This window comes from Peromyscus leucopus, chromosome 9 (genome assembly GCF_004664715.2).
Source record: "Peromyscus leucopus breed LL Stock chromosome 9, UCI_PerLeu_2.1, whole genome shotgun sequence".
NCBI lineage: Eukaryota > Metazoa > Chordata > Mammalia > Rodentia > Cricetidae > Peromyscus > Peromyscus leucopus.
In genome coordinates, this window is record NC_051070.1 from 107966923 (window position 1) to 107987213 (window position 20291).

General features: G+C 42.0%; 1 long non-coding RNA gene across 1 annotated transcript; it reads right to left on the minus strand.

Moving 5' to 3' along the window:
* Positions 1-5969: 5969 nt before the first annotated feature.
* LOC119088554 lies at positions 5970-12839 on the minus strand. The gene is made up of 4 exons (XR_005092221.1): positions 12519-12839; positions 11153-11296; positions 10148-10309; positions 5970-6949 (listed from the first exon to the last, which is right to left on the minus strand). It is a non-coding gene; the product is annotated as an uncharacterized LOC119088554 (long non-coding RNA).
* Between the last annotated feature and the right edge of the window lie 7452 nt (positions 12840-20291).

The window sequence follows — 20291 nt, forward strand, 5'->3', positions numbered from 1 at the left end:
AATTTCTGGTAAGGAATGGGCTTATCCTGTTTCTTTAGGTTCCTAAAAGCAGACCCAGAGTCAACAATTTCTGATGGTTATTTTGGGAGAGTCATGAATTTTCAAACCTGAAGTGGCTTTTCTGTGAGATCCTTAATCTCTTTCTGAGTGGAAAGCAAGGTCAGCAGGAGGAAAGTGGTGATGAATTAGGTGTCCTTCTCTGGGTAGCATGTTGCTGCTCTTCATCCTAGTGGATTCCATCAGTTTCCATGGGAATAGGATGCCAATAAGAAGGGAGGGAAAATCCCCTGACCATCCACCAAACTCTCAGACATTCAGATACTTTGGTCCTGGATACATGTGATGAGGACTTAGTACTGCTAAGCTCTAGGGACAATAGGACTTACCTGCACCACATCAGATATAAGGTGACACTGTCCTCCAAATCTACATTGTTGGGCTATCTTTTGCTTTCCAGGGCTGGTGGACTGCATTAGAGAGGGAGACACATGCCTACCCATGGTGGTTGAGGACAGATACCTAGCTCGTGGAACCAATTTGAGCATAATTGTCCTACTCTGTGGGGCCCTCAGTGTGTCCTTAGGATTTCCTCTTCCTGGGGCTTCCTCTTGGGACTAGCATGGATTCTCCTGGTCCTATGCCATTCAAGTGTACAAGTTCACTTTGCTTTATCTTCTTGCAGGGACTACTGGGAAGTCACCAACCCAAACCTCCACCTACACTGAGCAGAAGCAGCAGATGACAAAGTTGGAGAAACTCACCCTTCAGCTACAGAGTATAACATATGAGCAAATTGAACTGCATGGAATCCTGGGCACTTATATAGGCAAGGATTTGCAGAACAGGTAGTCATTATGTGCAGGTCTCTGCTGACCATCTTGACCCCACAAAGTGTAGCTAAGCTTTCCTGCGAAACAAGAGGCTGAAAATCCAGGGTGTCCTGGTGCCTAAACGAATTTTCCTGAGTGCACAGAATTGGGAACCTGGGTACATGTGAGATGGGGACACAGGCTATTCTTATTCATCCAAATGAAAAGCAGAGCCTGTGGCCTGAATCACAGTCTGAGGATAGGGACAGTAGCATGTGAGCTCTCAACATGCATTTCAAGAGGCCTTCGCAGGTGTTGGGTTGTGGGAGATTGCTGTGGGATGGTCTGTATGTCAAATTGCTCTGATTGGTCAATAAATAAAACACTGATTGGCCAGTGGCCAGGCAGGAAGTAGGTGGAACAAGGAGAGAGGAGAATTCTGGGAAGCAGAAGGCTGAGATAGACACTGCCAGCTGCCGCCATGACAAGAAGCATGTGAAGACACCGGTAAGCCACCAGCCACGTGCCAAGGTACAGATTTATGGAAATGGATTAACTTAAGATATAAGAACAGTTAGCAAGAAGCCTGCCACGGCCATACAGTTTGTAAGCAATATAAGTCTCTGTGTTTACTTGGTTGGGTCTGAGCGGCTGTGGGACTGGCGGGTGACAAAGAGTTGTCCTGACTCTGGGCAAGGCAGGAAAACTCTAGCTACAGGAGATGCTAGGTTCTGTGAGTTTGTGGTGAGTCTTTGTACTTGACCAGCAGATGATTGTGACCAGCAGCTGAACGGACGTTGTCCCATTCATCCATCTCAGTTTGTGGCTGGAAGGTCTGATGCTTATCACTGCTTCTCCCTTGTCCTGCTCCTTATACTTTGAGGCAGTTCCACCTACCTGCATTTCATGGGCAACCTGACTGTATGTGGTGTTTGTGTGTGAAGGAAGTAATAGCCTGATACTTTTCTTGGCTCCTCCCTATAATTTGAGACAGTGAAAACTGTCTGTATTTCATAGGCATTCTGAGTATATATGGTGTGTGGGGGCATGTGTGTGTGTATGTGTGTTGGTATGTGTGTGTGTGTGTGTGTGTGTGTGTGTGTGTGTGTTAGAGGGCAGGAGGGTGTGTGTGTATACTCCTGGGTTTCTAGGGTCTGTGGCAGGGCCTAAGGATTTGCCATTTTCACATTTTCCAGGGGATGCCAGTGATGACGCCAAAGAGCTCCACTTTGAGTAGCTCGGGTCTTGTCCACTGTTCTCACTTTGGTGGAACATTGGAATCCCCTGTGGAGTTTATAACGCCTTCCTGAAGTTGGGACTCCTCCCTGGAACTACTGAACGTATGCTCTGGTCCTCTGTGTATAAGGAGGAGTACCCAGGCATGATAATTCCTATTATAAAGACAGGAAAATGTCACCATAGGTTTCTGGTGGCACCAGATATGTGGCACAGATTCCTGGGGTCTTCTTGGAGAGATCATCTATAGCTCCAAGTCCACTGAGGGTGCTCATGCAGTCCTGGATAACTCTTTCTTCTTCTGGCCTGGGGACATGATAGGAAGTTTAATAAGCACCAGGAGGTCCCAGTGTATAAGTGCCAGGCTGTGTCTTCCGTGGCACTGAGGAATCCAGAGCATAGCCTGATTCCATATGATCCTTGTGGCCTGTGGTCATAGGTTCCTTTTCTCCTGGGGCCATGCCCTACCACAGGCTGAATTCTTTTGAGATACTGAAAAAGGAGCATAAGTCTGTCAGACTTGCAGAAAATGCCCATGGAGATCAGTAACGGTGTGAACAAGGTCAAACAGTTGATTGAGGAGAATGTATCCTACAGGTATGTGCCTGATTTATCTTGGGAGGGACATTTTTTGCCATCTTTCTCTTTCACCCAAAGTGAGGGCCCTGGTTCTTGCCTGTCTTCCTCTTAGCAAGCAGTCTGACATGTGGTCCCTGGCCTTGTGCATCTTGGACTCAGTTTATCTAAGTGTGAAAAGACACTGTTCCCCTCCAAGCAATGTCCTGCCAGCTTCAGGAGCCCCTTGATAAAAAACAAATGGTTTGCACCATGAAGGGAGTGTCAGGTATCCTGGTACCTCTGGGGCTCTGACCAGGGCTTCACAGAGCTGGTTTCCATGGGAGCCAAGGACAGAATTGATTCTGGTTGGGGCATCTTCCCTCTACCTGCTGGTGTTTTCCCAATATCATGAACAGGTAAGCACAGGTTTGGGTTGTACCCTGTTTTCAGGGAGACAGTACCCCTTTTGGAATCAGGGTTTTCAGAAGTACTTTGAATTTTTCTGGAATTTGGTTACGATCTGGATTTGGCCTGTATCTAAGTGATGCTGGCTTGACTAATGAGAACTCTATTTGTGGGCTGTCTGTGAGTTTGTGACTTTTCAGTGCTGGTGGCACTTGGAGGTAGGAATGGAAAAGGAGGCTGGCTGATGCTCACCATGTTTTGGTGTTTGTTCAGTTACCTCCACAGCCAGGTCCTCCGAGATTGTACTCAGCTGAAGGAGAACGTACATTTGTTGAGACTGAAGAACAGACTGCTGTGGAAGGAGTGGATTGAACTACAAGAGTCCTATGAGGAGCTGAAGAGGCTCTTGAAGGAGGCTCATGAGATCATCTGTGACCCTTCTGCTGAGCAGCAGCAGGTAAGCTGAGGCAGCGGGGGCAGGTGCCCATCTATCCAACCATGAACATAGAGACACCCATATACCATCCACACACATCCAGACTCCCACCTACATACCATCCAATTGTTCATTTCTGTGATCACTCTCAAGTCTTTCTGGCAAGTTAGCCTCTTTTAAGAATCTGGATAATTGTCAAGCAAACCCTCCTGCTCTGCCAGAAGCTGCAGTACATTCAGAGAGCTGGGTCAGTAACATATCACACACATACATGTCATTATGATCAGAGGGCTGCTATGCAGGGAGGTACTTTGGCAACAACACAAAGCTTTCATTGATGATGTCAGTGGCCTGTGGCTCATTTGCTTTGCAAGGGTCATGGGAGATCACAGGTAGGAAGCAGCCTTTAAGGATTAGATCCCAGTGCCAGTGCCAAGTGAGTGGTTCTCATTGTCAACGTTTTGGGTGGCATGTGGTCTTCTGAATTCACGCATCCCAATGGGTTCTCTTCCTTTTGCCAAGCTCTTGGTTCATAGTGACAGATGTCTGAGTAGTACCTTCTCAGTCCTTTTTCTGGGCATGGTACTTGACTGGTCTCCCATCCTGGAGCTTCCAGTCTGGAGATGACTGGATGACCATAGATGTGGGAAGACTTTGACAGGCTGAGGGTTGGAATGACAGATTTGTATCTGCACGAAAATATTTTTTCCAATCCCCTCAACATAGTCTGACTAAGCTGTGTGATCCAGCTCTGCTAGGAATTTTCTAGGCCCCAAGGGATGGATAGCCGTGTTTGGGTTCTCAGTTGAAATACCTGATGTGCATATTTTAAATTCAACTGTTCATTCAGCATTATGTACTCTTCACTTTTTTTCTGCTCACTTCCTATTTCTGTGCTCTGTGTGTGACCTATGCAGTCGTGTATAAATGTGCACATTGGTTGGTGTGTTCAGAGACTACATAATGAAATTCCGTGTTTTCATCTGTTGCTCACTCCCTTGTTCCCTTGGTCACACTGGAATTTACAAGGATAATTGCTTCCCATATTAACTCTCTGACTTACTGTGAGTCTCAGGTCAGATCCATTCCAGGAGAACTTCAGAAGAATAAAGCCCACATCTGAAAGAAACCTTTCCTCAATACACTGTGACTTCTGCTGTGGTGAAAGAGTAGCATCAACCATCCCTCTCCCTTTCAAGCCTTGCAGAGATACACTCTCCGCGAGAGGCATGTGGCTTTTGCTGAAGATACCATCCACCCAGACGAATGTGAAGTTTCTACTTAACACTGCTTAGCTGGTGCATCACAGGTATATCTTATCCCATCTCCATCCCCAGGCGGGTCTTAAAAGTCTGCATTTCATCTGATGGGCCTACTCTGCATTGTCATCTAAATGAGAGGTGACATAACTGCTCTAACTCTGACTTAAGAGATGCTGAGCGATGATCCTGAACCCGGGAGCACTCTGCCTGAATGCCTGGCATCCCAAGTAATCTCCCATGCCTACCTCATGGTCCTGTCCCTACAATTCTCCAGAAATATCTCTCTTCAATTAGGTATAATCCAGTCCAACTAATACACTAGAGAGGCTGGAAGGACAAAAGTCAAGTGCATGGGTTGGAGAGATCACTCATCCTTTAAGCGGATGTGTAGCTCTCCCAGAGGATCCAGATTTCAGCTAACAATCTTCTGTGACTCCAGTTCCATGTGGAATCTATTGCCCTTTCTGACTTCAGTGCAAACTGCGTGTGGTGCATAGAAAACAGGCAAAATACCCATATTCATAAATACAAGTAAATGAATCTCAAAAGAATTCCATGCAAAATGAATGGTCAAGGCAACAGCACATTAAAAGACCACATCTCAATACGTCTTAGAGGGTTACTACCCCTGCATTGCCACTGTCACTGGTGCTGTATTTCAGGAAAAGAAAGGCAGACGGCTATAGGTTTCCTCATTTCTTCTATACTCCTGTAACAAATGTTCTCACTTCCTGAGATGCATTAGAAAACATAGGTGTGTTTCTGAAAAATCTGATATAAATGATCATGTCACAAACATGTGTGTATCTATTCTCTGTTTTTTGAAGTAGCTAGACATGTGAAGTCAGGTGTTTAATATGGATCTTTTTCAATCATGAAGTGGATATTCATGGAGTAGGCCATGTGATTCACACCCAAGATACCATCTTGGTTTGTAACCCTGTTTAGCAGAGAACTCACAATGTAGCCCAAGCTTCCTGGGCCTTGTAGAGATCTACCTCTGTCTGTTGAGTTCTAATGTTACAGGAGTGTGACACCACACCTGACTACAAAGTTACTTTCAGAATGAAGAGAATGTACCAGGTTTAGCTGTCCCCTACGGGAGATCTTACCCTGTTGGAGGAGGGCAGGAGGAGTGGGGGGAATGTGGTAGGCAGGAGAGGGAGGAGCGATGAGAGGTGGATATGTGGTTGGTAAGTAACTTCAATAAAAATTAAAAGGAAAGAATGAAGAGATGGAAATAATTTTTTTATTTGTGAAATTACAGAAATTTGACTGAATAGGGCCTTAAAGGGGTGCTTAGTATATCCAGTGTATAGATTTAGCAAAATATAAAATCAAAGAAAGAACAAAGAACCAAAAAATAAAAAAACAGCAAAACAAAACAAAGAACAACAAAACCTAAATTCATGAAAACCCCAAAACTATTTACATAAGAAGCTTTCTCTTCATACAGATGTCCTACGCTCTGTTACTGGCTTTGGACACAAGTTGAAAGAGAACCCTGAACTGAAATAACATCCTCAAGACAAGTGCAGTTATGCCACTTTGGGGCTTCTAGGTTAAGTCCTTGCCAAAGTTGATCTTATGCCATGTTGGTCACTATATGATTCTGTCTGCCAACATGTGTCTGTGTGCCCATTCAAGAGCAAAAAAATGACACAGGGAGCATCTCTTACCAAAAGACATAAAAGCTCATGGTGACATCCTTCCTAAATCATCTCTCAGAACAATTCTCTTCACTATCACATGTGCATGAAATTGAGTAGGTCCAGCACTGTACTGGAGTGAGAATATGATGCTTCCCTTGTGTGTTCTGTCTGGATAGCAGCATGACATCAACACAGTCTCCATTGACATATCTCCCTCCACATATGAAGGGCTCAGGACTCAGTCAGCTACCAATAAACTTTCAGAGCAGAATCATATTCTCTCTCCGTGGCCCTTACTGGGAACACTTGCTGGTAGATGTCAGCTTTTTCTGCATAATTCTTGGTGTTTACTTTTTTGAATCTCAAGCATCTTCTTGATGGTTTCTTTATTCCATAACTAGTGATTCAACAAACACATGGATGAGATTATGGATGAACGACCTGCAGGGTAGATGATATTTGCCTCACTGGTGATTTCACAACTAGTAGTACATGTCTTGTTCTGAGGAGGCCTTGATCACAGAGTGGAGAATGTCAGTGTTTCTAGTTGACTATGGATTCCTTCAGCCTCCTCAGTTCTCATAAAGGGTGCTGTGAGAGAAGAAAAGGCAATCAGTTCTAAAAACACCCTTGCTGGGTTACTAGCTAGATAAATTCAGGGCCTATTCACACATAGGAAACCAGAATCAAGGAAGAACTCCACCCCACAAATGCCATGTTGCTGGGGATGGGATGTCATGGTGGCTCACTTGCTTATGACACTTAGTGCTCCTGCTGCAGCAGCTCTGTGGGCAGGAGGCTCTCATCCTGAGCTATGGATTGTTCCAGCTCATGTTGGAGTTTTTCTAACCTAGAGGAGGAAGTTAGTAAGGGCAGAGTCCTGGTGGGGATCCACCATGTCACCAGTCATTCAGTGATATCACAAAAACTAAATTGTGCTGGACAGTCAACACTGATCTTTGGCAGCAGTCATTGTATGTACTCCTAAGGAATAAGTGTCACACAATAGCTGGGCCTTGAATTATTTTCTGCCCTTAACAAGTATCAGATGTTGGTATGAGTACTGTATGTACTGTGCTCTAATGAGAAAGAACAGGCCTTTTCCCTACAGTATAGAGACACCATTTAAACAAAAGGAGTAGCATATTAAAGTCATATATAGAAGCACAGTAGAGATACACAGACTGTTCATGATGAGTTTCTCATCAACTACCTCAATGTTTTCTTGTTCAATTTCTGTTTATTTCTTTCTAGGCAGTGTTACAATATTCATCTTTGGCTGACTTGATCCATATTCTAGGATGGCTACAAGAGGCCAGAGATTTCCTGCCTGTGCTCCCAAAGAGCTTGAATTAAAGACATGCACCATCACATACACCTGTCCTTATTCCTGATTTTAATTGGTATTATTTTATTTTCCTCTCCATGTTATATAATTCTCTCACAGGTTTGATAGAGAAAACCTTAAAATTCTAAGCTGTGTTCCTTCTTGTCATTTTTAGAGGGATTAAATGAGCAAGGGTGGAAAGATTGTGTTGGGGAAATCTACAGAAACAACTGAACCAAGCCCAAAGGAACTCAGGAAATTTAGACTGACAGTTGTGACCCTCTGCATATGGGGAACCGTTGTGACCATCTGCATATGGGGGACAGTTGTGACCCTCTGCATATGGGGGACAGTTGTGACCCCCTGCATATGGGGGACAGTTGTGACCCTCTGCATATGGGGGACAGTTGTGGAGCTGGTTGTGTTTGAGGGGCCCCTGGCAGTGTGATCAGGATCTATTCCTGGTGCATGAGCTCTCTTTCTGGATCCCATTACCTCCTGTCGGACACCTTGCTCTTGATTGATAAAGTGGTGAGAGGCTTGGTCCTGCCTCACCAGAATGTATCAGACTTAACTGTCCTACCATGGGAGAACTTACCCTGCTGGAGGAGGGGATGATGGGTCCAGGAAGAAGATGAGTGGGGAGTGGGAGGAGGGAAGAAAGGGGGATTGTAGTTGGTATGTAAAATGAATAAAAAATAATTTTAAAAAGACAACCTCATTTTTGCACATAGACTTAATACAACTTTGAAAACTAGACAACTGAATAAGGTCATGTAAAAAGATCAGGCCTCCTGCCCAGAAGGCACTTTGCACCCAGGTAATACACAAGATGGAGCCTGTCATGCTAAAGCAGTATTTCTTGACCATGTGTCTGAGAACATTGTCACTGCATGGTCTCTGGCAATAAACAAAAAGAGCTGTGTTATCCTTAGGCCTACAGCTGGGAATCTACATCCTGGTACTCTAGAGGAGTCTGTTATACAACACACACCTGAACAATCCTCAGCAGAGACATCTACCTGGCTTCATTCTGCCAATGAGTAAACGTATTATATCCCCAGTATACTTTACATGGGAAATGCTCAAACAATGAAGACAGCCATTGTTACATCAAATAGTTACAAGGGTGTGAATCTCATCTTATAGGTGCTAATCCTGTATAAAAATGTAGTTTCAGTCAGATAAGGTGAGGCACACCTTTAAATCACATCATGTGGGAGGCATAAGCAGGCAGATCTCTTTGAGTTCAAGGAAAGCCTGCTGAGAATATATCAGAGAGATCAGAAGGGAGAGATGGGACACAAGTCTACAGACCCAGGGAGTATAAAACATATTGTTTGCTGGACAGAAGTTCTTGTTGATAGGACCAGCATAATATTCTGAGTTCTGTGTTGGTCTACCCCTGCTTGGAGAAGGGAGTCTTGCTGATAAGCAAAAGCCAACAAAGGACAGAGAGCCCTGGTACAGGGGACCCAATTGGCTCCATACCCCAACTTCAGCCTGGGTCTCATCTGAGAGACAGTCAAAAGATGCTGCAGCTTTATTGCCAGGTGTTTTTTGCTGTGTGACCAGCTCCCTCTGCTTCAGCAAGCTCTGGAGTCTCTCTTCCATTCTTTGCTGCTCCTGTTCATTACAACATTGTGTCCTTCATGGAGGGTTGAGTATAGTATAGACAATACATTCTCACACTAGTGCAAGCACACACAGAGGATCCCAAGAGCTTGCTGGTCAGTCAATCTCATGAAATTTCAAGCTCTTGGGGACATGAGAAAGCCTGCTTCAAGTTCATAAGACAGAGACTGACAAAGAGAGAAACCCAGTTGTCTCCTCTAGCTGTCATCCACATGAAATATGCACTGCACTCCCACATGCCTCGATCACACACACACACACACACACACACACACACACACACACACACACACACACCAGAGAGTGAGAGAGAATTAGAGAAAGGGTAAGACAAAAACAACAAAGTGATAGAGGAGCAGTTATCTTTAGAATAAGCACACCAGCCTTTAGGAAAAGTCCCAAAACTCAGCTTTCCATTTTTGGGAAATAAAATGGCCTAGGGGAGCACACTGCTTGGTCAGTCTAAGTGGAGATGGATAGAGAATTTTTTACTCATAAACTCAAGTCTTTGTATAGCAATCCTCCTATCATAATGACATGTAGCTGTGTGATGAGTGGTTGACATGTTTCTCCCCATTGACTACAGGTTCAAGAAGAGTATCAGGGATTGCATGCCAATAACCAAGATTCTCAGAGGAGACTCACTTTCCAGAAATACTAATGCACAGACACAGAATGAACAATTTTATGTCATGAAGTGGGTGGATGGATGGGTGTAAGGATGATGAAAGTGATGAGATAGAGCACAGGTGTCTGGATGGGTAGATTTGGCAAGGATACATAAGTAAATGATGCTGGACCTAACTGACTCAGTTGCCTGTCCCTACCTGCTGTTGCTGCTTCTGGAGGTCACTGCTCTCTTCTTGATCCTTACTGAGCACTTGCAAGTGGTGCTTCAGCAGGACCCAATCCTCCAGTAGGTTCTCCTTCTATTTCCTCAGCATATCCAATTTCTTTTTGAGCTGACTCTGCTCCATCAGGAGCCGACTCTGCAGATCAATGGAAAAACACTCCACCATGTCAGCCACCTCTGGTCACCTATGACACCATGCTTCAGCACCCAGCCCTATCCCAGGTTCACAGGAAGATGTAAACAAGAACCTTCAACAGTAATGACAGTGGCACTCAAGGCCAAACGCAGAGAACAGTTATTTCCTGTAAGAATCAAACTATTTCTGAACCCCCCCCCCAATAACAGAAATTCATGCACTTCCATAAACTAGAAAAGTACTCCACCTGCCCTAATCAGTCCACTGTCATGAGGAAACACCAGCAGGTAATGTGCAAGTACACTTGGGGAAGTAGGAGACCCAGAGGGTGCATAGATCCCAGAGCAGTCAGCCCCTGCCTGACAACCCTCTTGTGATGCCAATTGTTCTTCTGAACCAGTGGTTCTCAGTATGTGGATTGTGAACCCTTTGGGATCTAAGGAGCCTTTCACAAGGGACACATATTAGATGTCCTATGTAGACATTTACATTAAAATTATTAACAGCAAAATAAACGTAAGACAATGCTACAAAATAATTTTATGGTTTGGGGTCATCAAAACAATGAAGCAATGTATTAAAGTATCCCAGCATTAGGAAGGTTAATAACCACTGATCTGGAGGCTACTGAATGACAATATGGTGCTTGGAAGAGCTAATAGTCTCTTTAAACCTTAGCAAAACTGAGTAAAGAGGCATAAGTCCAATGACTGCTTGCTAATGCTGCTGGCTAAGATGCAGAAAAACCAGAAGTATATCTACACACCCTGCAGTTCAGAGACAAAGAAAATTGGAGTTGGCTATTGTACAACAGTTGGGGTCCCTGCCAAGATAAGAACTTACCAAAGGAAGACTTTCTCCTTGGTCAGCTCACTGAGCTTCTGTGAGGCCTCCCAATTCTCATTCTCGAAATTCTGCAGGTCTGACATGACCTGCTGATGTTCCATCTTGAACTTTTCATAGAAAGGATTTGGACTGTGGTAGAGCCTGGACTCAGAAGCAAAGAATTCTATGAATACAGGCCTCAAGGATCACATGAATTCAGTGTGTGTTCTATATTACTGGATTTAATGAGATGTCACAGCCTGGCTCCTGTGTACTGGGACCTCTGGCTGCTTATTACAGTTGCTCTTCTGGTCCCAGGCCAGCAGAGGCAGGGTGTTAAGAGGGATGCAGCTGGGACTGAATGAGCTCCCTCAGGAGTCCTGCACAGCTTGCTATGGAGTTCCCACGAGTCTATCACAGGTCTGGGCCCACCAGAAACTGTGATGTTTCTGCTGTCTTCAAATAAGAGATTCTCATTCCAGGGTGTCTATATTGACATGGAAGCTAAAATCACATCATGAACATTTCTGAGGATGAGATGCAATATTATGACAGCTTCATAAATTCTCCCAGGGCATTCCTAGTTGGCACCAAGGTGAACACACTGGCAAAGGGCTATGCTGCTCAAAATGGGGCTTTCAATACAGCATATAGACAACGCCTAGATACTGAGACAAGCAATCCCTCATGCTCAACCACAGACCGTTGATTGCAGGGTGAAGAGGGATACATATGCACAAACACACAAACACATAGATACAGAAAGATGGAGGAGAGTGAGAAAGAGACACAGACAGAGATAGAGGCAGAAAGAAAAACTGAGAGAGGAAAAGGTGACAAATTGGTCTCATTGAGATGACAAATTAATGCATGCAATTGTGTCATCTCAGAGAGGACCATGAGCAGCAGACACACCAGGCCTTGCTGTCACATATTAAGATGTGGTACAAGAACTCTCCAGCTGCTACCAGAAGCATCCAGCACAATGTCTTTCTAGGCAAGTAAAATAATAATAATGATAATAATAATAATAATAATAAATAATAATAATAATAACAGCATTCTCACATTAGTCACCACTTGACAGGATCTCTCCAAATGCATGCTGGGAACTCACACACTACTGCATCAATTCCTGAGTTATGTGATTCAGGCCACAGGCTCTGATTTTCATTTGGAGGAAGCAGAAGAGTCTATGTCCCCATCTTACTCCTGCCCATGTGTCAGGTTTTGCTTCAGGGAAGCATTTAGAGAAATGGTGTTGGGCAAAGGGACACCGTGAATGTGCACCCAACCTCCCAGAAGTCCATTTCTTAGACAAAATAAACTAAGGGTGAAATTGTGGAACTGAGACAGTCACCATGGATTTTGAAACAGAAAATACCTGCTGTCCAAGGATCCTTCGGTTACTAATATGAGGTGGTCTCTCAGATCATTCCGTTGGGCGGTCATCACTTGGAGCTGAGTGGTCAGGCTCTCCACCTTCTGCTTCACTTGCCTCTTTGAGAGGTTGGTTGGAGTGGGTGGTGGCTCCTTGGAGGCCCCTGTGGGTAGATGAATGAACACAATAAACATACATTGTGACAAGACATAGAGAAGTAACAGATCACCCTGATACCTGAGAAGTTGTTTGACAAAGGATATAAGCAAGTAATTCAGTGACACCCCCAAAGAATTTTGCCCTGGATTGAGATGCCCCCGCTGAGCATCTTAGGTCTCCCATCTCTGTGATGAGAGATAGGTGTCTCAGCCAACTGATTTCCTCTGCTCCTTTAGCACATGCTTCAGGTAACTAAGGAGAGAGCCTCCTCAGGCTTATTAACAGCTCTGGACTCTGCATTCAACTTGGCTTCAGAGTTCACTAGTCTGTGGCTTTCAAATGCAAGATAAAATTGACAAAGTCCACAAGCACTCAGGTCATTAAAGATGCAAAAATATCCTGACAGGTCACTCTAAGCACATGGCAAAAATGGAGAAGCCACACAGAGGCAGAACATGGTCACCATCCTCACCAAGACTCTTCAGTGACAAAGGAGGGTGCACAGAGCTGGTGGGCAGTAAACAAATGAAGCCACTGAGAATGAAGTACATTGATGATCTACTTTTTGCTGGGCACAGTTCACTTGAACTTCCTACCCTAATGCTGGCCTTTTTGTCCCCTCTCAATCCCTACCCTTCTGTAGGATTGAAAGGCAAGAGCTCCCAGCACAGCAGCTTTGGCCTTACTCGCTCCTGATTTCTGGGACAGACAAATTACTCTTCAAGAATTCTTGAACTTCTGGAGCCATGACAAGCAGGGAAGTCCTGTTGGTTCCCAGAGACTCCTACCTCCTGTGTCCCATTACTGGAAAATTCAGTTCAAGCTCATGTCCTGCAGGAAGTTCCCAATCTCGTGCCCACAACTTACTGTACCATCTTCTGGACCATTTCTTTCTTGTTGTTTTAAATGGAGGCTGAAGGCCAGTTTGTGTCTGCCTCTCTCTGGTCTCTTTTCCTTCTCCTTTCTCTCTACCCAATAGACTCCTGAGTCTTCCCAACATGTTCATGGTTGAACTGTAAGGGCACTGAACCAACTCCCCAAAGGCAGTTGGTGTTGCTACAACACAGGTGACATCAGAAAACATTCTAAAGTCTCCAGGATACAATAGAATGTCCAGGGATGAGACACCCCTGATGTCATGAGGAACTGACATTGCCTCCCTGCTAACCAGATTTCCTCATAACTCTCCAGAAGTCAGGTTTCCCATTCCAGGAATCTCTCCTGGGACTCAAGAGAAATGCTTCAGTACCCTTTTCTTCCATAGCCAGAGATTGCTCTCTGATTATTTGGAAATGCCTCAGTATTTCCATGTGGGAAAGAAAGTGAGTGTTCATCTCCTATTAAAGTATATGTCCAGAAGGTTACAGTACATTTATGTGAGGTATGATTCTCCACAAGTACCTGCATCTCCTTATTATCAAGAAATGATAGACTTAATGATAATGGAAAGGACACTTTTTAAACAACTTCCCGGTATGGAGCCTACAGAAATTACTGCCAATAGATAATATGCAGCTTATTTGATTTAAATTGATGACAACAGCAGATTGCATTAGCATGTTACATGGCATGTATAGATAATCACTACCCAGTACATCAGCTTTTAAGAGTTTCTGAAAATACTCAATGGGTATGACTCAAAATTACATCTAAAAGTCCTGTAGTTTGCTCTTAGTGATTTTACAGATTGTTCTTCAAAAAAACAAGGAGCATATATTTTATACAAAAATTATTCACACTCCTCAAAATGGATAGTACCTTCCACTGACTGTACAGCTCAAAGGTAAAAACTTACTATATTCCATCAGTTTTTATTAGACATTGCACAGTCATAGGTTACTTTTAACTATATATATATATACATATATATATACATATATATATACACAAGGATAGAGTTATACTAAAAATGGAAACTGACCTACACTGATAGAAAAGAATTGTTACAAAAGTGTTTTAAATTTTAAAAAAGTGTAATAAAGAGATGAAAATCTCTAAGCTCTATCTACTTTGTACTCTAACACATTTTATCTCTAAACTTCTTTGCCCCGTAATCTCAAAAAATAATATCTTATGATATAATTTCTTTAACTTTGGATTTCTAAATTCCTGGGGCATGGTTAAATTTGTAAAATGCATAACAAAAATTAGCTGAAAACTTGTAACAAAAGGTTAACACTTTTAAAATCTATATATAGGCAGCATGTATAAAAGTTATTATTCCTACTGTCCCATTTGATTATTATTGTATCTCCTTTATAGACTAAATAGGCAATCACTGTTTCTCAAAATATTTTGGAGAAAGGTGGAATTTAATATCATGAGATATCCCTAAGGAAATATAGGTCTACTCAGGATAGAAGAACCTGACTCAAAAGATGTATGTCTAACCACTTATGTATTTGCAAACTGTTCAACACCAGGATTCTGGGAAATTTAAATAAGAATCAAATAAGTGATTGATAAATTTGGTGTATTTGATAAATTAGACTCTTAAATACATAAGGTCTATTTAGGCTAGCAGAATGCAATTGAAGACAATATATCTAACCTCTTTCTCTTTCCCAACTTTGTTAATCTTTAGCTCTTTGCATAAACTGCGTCATACAAACTGTGATGTTCTATAATGGTACGCCCTGAAAGAGTAAAAAAATAAAATAAAGTTCAATTCTATGGACTGTATTTCTTTAAGTTTCATATTTAAGGCTAAAGGATCTTAAGTTAAATCTTCAATCCAAATTTTTAAAACTCAAACTCACCAGGGATAAAATTGTAAAATGATAATCATAAACAAAACCTTCCAACTCCTTGTAAACTATTAAACACAACTAGGTCATACAAGTTAATGATGATCACCACATAAATAATCAAATCCTTTAATGTGATTTAAAACTATGCTTGTAATCATACTAATTACAAATCTATTTCATTTTACAAGGACAAGCTTCAGTTAAAATGCTGTTCATATTTTCAAAGTTAGGCCCAAAGCAATGATTAAAAATGAAGTTTGTTTACACAGACCATTTACCTTGCTGACAGACTTTAGTTTGAAATAAATAAACCCTCATAATGTGTTTCAGTGGAAATTCTCATTATTCCTTTATTTCAGGGAACTTGCTATGCAATCAGGTAAAAAAAAATAATAAATTCAATTCTATTAAAACATGGCAGTAATAGTGAACTGCTCGATCATTTGCTACAGAGAACACAGAACAAAGAGCTTGCTCAGGAGAAAAGCTAGAAGCAGCCTTGACTCAGGTTGCTGGCAGGAGGCTTACCCAAAGGCTTGGTGCCATGAGCTGTCTGTTACTGAGACTGTAGGAGCTTTCCCTGCTTATGCCTGGTCCAGTAATGAACACATCCAATGTGTACAGTGCTAGCAAAAGAAATTTGGTCTTGTCTTTAACATAAACAATGGAGACATTTTCATTGTATGTCTTTTCAGAAATCGAAAGCCAGAACACCACCCATATTTCTTGTATTTGTGATTACTAAAACTTAATTTTTTTATTTATATTTTTGTATATCATAAGAACTTAAAACAATGTAAACAGGTTTAGCTGGGTTTAAACATAAGAGTGAATTTTTTCTTCCAGTGTAGCACGAATCTTTTTTTTCTTTCATTTTTCTTTATTAAGAAATTTTCGAGACAGACCCGCCGGCAGCCCGCAGAGGTAGACAGGCATGGCAGCAGTGACAAGCAGAGGCAGGTAGGCCCGTGGCCGGCAGAGACATACAGGCCCGGCAGAAGCCGGCAGAAACATATAAGCCAGGTGGCGAGCAGAGACAGACAGGCACTGCGGCTGTGGCAACAGACATAGGCAGGTAGGCACAGCTGCCGCGGCGACAGGCAGAAACATACAGGCCCAGCGGCAGCCCACAGAAGTAGACAGGCATGGCAGTGGCGACAAATAGAGGCAGGTAGGCCTGTGATGGCAGCTGGCAGAGGCAGGCAGGCCGGTGCAGAGGCAGGCAGTCCCAGCAGATGGCGGCAGAAACACAGTCATAATAAAGACCAGAAACAGAACAGTTAACTGCTGAAGAGCTAGTGAAAACAAGCTCTTAATCAAGAGCTTGGAACCTGGACGCCTCTAACCCCAACACCCGGGGAAGAAGCTATCTTCGTGGGATGGAACCAGAACGAATCTGAACACTCCGTCTGAGGCCAACCCAGGGCCCAGCTGCTGATCCTGTGAAAACCAACAACTTGGAGGTGTTGGTGAGACTACCCCGCTCAGCTGAAATCCATCTGGGAGAGGATTCAGATGCCTACAGTTTGAAGTCTGAAGAAACAAGATCAGCTGAGGAGCTGACAAATGAACAAAAGAAGGCACTGCCCAGCCACCAAACCAGATCACCAGAATCATAAGTATATACTTCACCAACTGAGATCAGCTGCCCCTGAAGAAACAGCCCAATAGCACCAATTTAACCAAGAACTCCTAGTGAACCAAGGCTAAAAATTAGAACAAGAGAGATACTCTCAGACACAGACACCACCTGCACCAAGCAGAGGAAGAGATGAGTAGACGCCAGTGTGAAAATACAGGCAACAACATAAAGACCTATATGGCAACATCAGAACCTAGTGATTCTACACGTTCAAGACCTGAACATACCAAGACAGAAGAAACAGAAGAAATCAACCCTAAAAATGACTTTAGGAAGATGATAAAGGCCCTTAAAGAGGAAATAAAACATTCCCTTAAAGAGGCAATAAAAACTTCCCTTAAAGAGGAAATGAAAAACTCCATTAAAGAGGAAATAAAAATTTCCCTTAAAGAGGAAATGAAAAACTCCATTAAGGAGGAAATAAAAACTTCCCTTAAAGAAATGGAAGAAAAAAGGAACAAAAAAATGGGAAGACATCAAAGAAAGCCAAGAAAAAGCAATTAAACAGATGAAAGAAACATTCCAAGATCTGAAAAATGAATTTGAGACAATAAAGAAAACACATCCTGAGGGAATGCTGGGAATAGAAATCCTGACTAAATGAACAGGAACTACAGAAACAAGCATAACCAACCGATTGCAAGAGATGGAACAGAGAATCTCTGACACTGAAGACACAATAGAGAAAATAGACTCATCAGTCAAAGAAAACACTAAAGACAAACAAGTCGTAACACAAAATGTCCAAGAAATTTGGGACACCATGAAAAGACCAAACCTAAGAATAATAGGGATAGAAGAAGGAGAAGAACACCAACTCAAAGGCACAGAAAATATATTCAACAAAATCATAGAAGAAAACTTTCCTAACCTAAAGAAAGAAATACCTATGAAGATACAAGAAGCTTTCAGAACACAAAATAGGCTGGATCCCAAAAAAAGTCCCCTCGAAACATAATAATCAAAACACCAAACACACAGAACAAAGAAAAAATATTAAGAGCCGCAAAGGAAAAAGACCAAGTAACATATAAAGGCAAACCCATCAGAATAACACCAGACTTCTCAATAGAGACTATGAAAGCTAGAAGATCATGGACAAACCTCATGCAGACACTAAGAGACCACGGATGCCAACCAAGACTATTATACCCAGCAAAACTCTCAATCACCATAGGCAGAGTAAACAAAATATTCCAGGATAAAACCAAATTTAAACAATACCTGTCCACAAACCCAGCCCTACAGAAAGCACTACAAGGGAAAATCCAACCCAAAGAAGCTAAACACATCCATGAAAAATCAAGCAATAGATAATCCCACACCAACATACACCAAAGAAGGACAACACAACACAACCACAAAAAATAACAGGAATTAACAATCACTGGTCATTAATATCCATCAATATCAATGGTCTTAACTCACCTATAAAAAGACACAGGCTAACAGAATGGATAAGAAAAGAGGATCCATCCATCTGCTGCATACAAGAAACACACCTTAACTCCAAAGACAGACACTACCTCCGAGTAAAGGGCTGGGAAAAGGTTTTCCAAGCAAATGGACCTAAGAACCAAGCTGTTGTAGCTATCCTAATATCTAATAAAATAGACTTCAAACTAAAATCAATCAAAAGAGATCAGGATGGACATTACATATTTATCACGGGAAAAATCCACCAAGATGAAGTCTCAAATCTAAACATTTATGCTCCAAATACAAAAGCACCCACATTCATAAAAGAAATACTACTAAAGTTTAAAACGCACATCACACCCCACACATTAGTAGTGGGAGATTTTAACACACCACTCTCACCAAAAGACAGATCTACCAGACTGAAACTTAACAAAGAAATAAAGGACCTAACAGATGTTATGACTCAAATGGACTTAATAGATATCTACAGAACATTCCATCCGAACACAAAAGAAAATACCTTCTTCTCAGCACCCCATGGAAACTTCTCAAAATTGGACACAAAACAAATCTCAACAGATACAAAAAAATTGGAATAACCTCATGTATCTTATCAGACCACCATGCCTTAAAGTTAGACCTCAACAACAACAAAAATTATAGAAAACCCACAAACTCATGGAAACTGAATAATGCCCACCTGAAACATCAAGGGGTCAAGGAAGAAATAAAGAAAGAAATTAAAGATTTCCTAGAATTCAATGAAAATGAAAGTACAACATACCCAAACATATGGGACACTATGAAAGCAGTGCTAAGAGGAAAATTCATAGCTCTAAATGCACACATAAAGAAGATGGAGCAATCCCATACCAATGAATTAACAGCACAACTGAAAGCTCTAAAACAAAAAGAAACGAACTCACCTAGGAGAAATAGACACCAGGAAATAATCAAATTGAGGGTTGAAATCAATGAAATAGAAAACAAGAGAACAATACAAAAAAATCAATGAAACAGAGTTGGTTCTTTGAAAAAACAAGATAGACAAACCCCTAGCCAAATTAACCAAAAGGCAAAGAGAGAGCACCCAAATTAACAAAATCAGAAATGAAAAGGGAAACATAACAACAGACATCGAGGAAATCGAGAGAATCATTTGATCATACTTCAAAAACCTGTACTCCACAAAAATGGAAAACCAGGAAGAAATGGACAATTTTCTGGATAAATACCACATACCAAAATTAAATCAAGACAAGATAAACCATTTAAATAGACCAATAACCCCTAAAGAAATAGAAACAGTCATCAAAAGTCTCCCAACCAAAAAAAAAGCCCAGGAACAGATGGTTTCAGTGCAGAATTCTACCAGATCTACAAAGAAGAACTACTACCAATACTCTTCAAAGTGTTCCACACAAGAAACAGAAGGAACACTACCAAATTCTTTTTATGAGGCTACAGTTACCCTGATACCCAATCCACACAAAGATGCAACAAAGAAAGAGAACTACAGACCAATCTCCCTCATGAACATTGATGCAAAAATACTCAACAAAATAATGGCAAACCAAATCCAAGAATACATCAAAACAATTATCCATCACGACCAAGTAGGATTCATCCCAGGGATGAAAGGATGGTTCAACATATGAAAATCAGTCAATGTAATACACCATTTAAACAAACTGAAAGAAAAAAAACCACATGATCATCACATTAGATGCTGAAAGAGCCTTTGACAAAATCCAACACCCCTTCATAATAAAGGTCTTAGAAAGATCAGGAATACAAGGAACA